The following is a 2,243-nucleotide window of genomic DNA, read 5'->3' as shown; positions in this document are numbered from 1 at the left end:
GCGCATTCTTTCCTAGGTATTGTTTTGCTTCTCGATTTTTAATTGATTACTTTCGTGTTTTATTCTTTGTCATGTTTGTTAGTTAATTAATTGAGTTAATTTTAGTTTTTAACCAATCACTCGAATTATTCAGTTAAATAATAGAAAGATGATAATTAGTAGTACTTTTAGTCTTTGTGGGAATGATATCTTTGCTCACCATACTTATACTCTTAATTAATAGGTTCACTTGCCTTAGAAAATTTGTTAGTTAGTTCCGTGGACATCCTGGAGAGTGGCCGAGCACTCCTCATTGAGCGTTACAGTGGGCAGTTCGTCTAACTTCATTTTATTTGGGCATCTGCGAAAGGACTTCAACAAAAGGTAACTTGATATGCAATTTTTTTATAAGTTTAAGAAATTTACTATATTGTTCATTCATGTGGTCTTTCTTCATCTTTATCAGATATAGAATTGGTGGTTTGTATTCTCTGACCACCAGCTTATACTCTTTCTTGCATTCCTGAACCCCATCATTTTTTTTCAATAGCTTCTAGCCTCAGTTTCTTTTTAAGCTCGGCTAACACCTTTCCACTTCATATAGTGATTGTGTGGACTTGCTCTTTTGGGTTAGTTTTAGTGTTATTAGGTATACTGTCTTGTTGTCTCACAAAAACCAATTTAGCAAGATTGCTAATTTGATTCTCGAGGCTCTGAATAGATGTCTGCTAATTCCTCAAAGTCGTTTCAGTGTTCTAGAATCTAGTTTTTGACACTGAAATAAATTTAGTCAACATCTCTTCCAGATTCAACTTATTTTCTTGATGATAAGGTTGTTGAAAACCTGGAGGGGGTTGTGACCTTTGATTTCCTTTACCACCCCAAGAAAAATTTGGATCATTCCTCCATCCAAGATTATAGTTGTTGCTGTAGGGTTATTTTGAGGTCTACAATTATTACCCATAAAATCAACTTGTTCATGCTCCATGTTAGACTTGAAGGGTAAGCATTCTGGATTAATCATCCCGGCTCCAATCACAACGCATTGCATTATCGAATTCCAAAGTTTACTGCAACTCAAACCATTAATTGTTTTACTTAGCGCTTCCACCTAACTCGCCAACATAGCAACTGCATCTATATAGAAAACAACAACTTCCTTAGTAGGCTTTGTTCTCGTAACTTGCCATTGATAGTTATTTAGTGTCATCTCCTAAATAAATTCTTGGTTTGCCTCAGGTGCTTTATTATTCACTGTTCTACCAGTTACAACATCAATTATCTACCTAGTCGAGGGAATAAAACCGTAGTAAAAGGTTTGAACTTGCAACCAGAAATGTAGCTCAAGATGAGGGAACCTTCCTAAAAGATCCTTAAATCTCTCTCATGCATCATACAATGTCTCAAACTAAAATTGAGAAAAAAAAATAGATGTCATTCCTCAACTTAGTTGTTTTGGCCGGTGGAAAATACTTCAACAGAAACTGCTATATCATCTGAGCCCAAGTCGTGATTGTAACACACCTAACCCGTCTCTGTTGCCAGAATAGGGTTACGGAGCGTTACCATAAAATCGTAACTTTAAAACATACATTTAATACCTCAACATAAAAATGGCATAATTCAATCACAAACATGCATATCATTCCTTATTTGAGCCCTCGAGGCCTTAGAATCACTTTGGAAATGATTCCAAACTAAATTAGAAACAATTGAAATATTGAGGAAAAAATTAGAAAAATTCAAACTGCAGGGGTCACAAGGTTGTGTGATTCACACGGCTGAGACACACGCTCTTGTCTCAAGTCGTGTAACATTCAAAATAGGAACACAAGACCGTGTCCCAACCCGTGTCCGTGCTTGTGTAACTCTCTGACTTGGGTCACATAGCCAAGTCATACGCCCATGTGCTAGGCTATGTAACTGTCTGAGTTGCAACCCTTTAAAACCTACAAGGGACACATGGTCGTGTCGCATGGTGATGTGTGAGACACACGCCCGTGTCTTAGGCCGTGTGGACAAGAAATAGGCTAAAAACAAGCCCTTTCATTCACCCATCTCAAGCATATACCTAAGTACACTTGGACACATAACCAAGGCTTTAAAACATGCTCAAAACCTACTTAAAAAGACCTATACCATAAGCTAATAATCCATACAACCAATATGCCATATAGGCACCTCAAACACATACATCAAACATGCCTAAACATGTGCATATTTAACCATTCATCAACTAGCTTATTTCCATACCAAAACATATC

The 2,243-nt window shown here is 37.0% G+C and overlaps 1 non-coding gene across 1 annotated transcript; it reads left to right on the top strand.

Moving 5' to 3' along the window:
• Positions 1–1,319: 1,319 nt before the first annotated feature.
• LOC121221522 (small nucleolar RNA R71) lies at positions 1,320–1,427 on the top strand. The gene has a single exon (XR_005918913.1). It is a non-coding gene; the product is annotated as a small nucleolar RNA R71 (small nucleolar RNA).
• The last annotated feature ends 816 nt before the right edge of the window (positions 1,428–2,243 follow it).

Source organism: Gossypium hirsutum, chromosome D09, assembly GCF_007990345.1.
Source record: "Gossypium hirsutum isolate 1008001.06 chromosome D09, Gossypium_hirsutum_v2.1, whole genome shotgun sequence".
Lineage (NCBI taxonomy): Eukaryota > Viridiplantae > Streptophyta > Magnoliopsida > Malvales > Malvaceae > Gossypium > Gossypium hirsutum.
The sequence above is the reverse complement of the archived record's forward strand: the minus strand, read 5'-3'. Positions and strand labels throughout refer to the sequence as shown.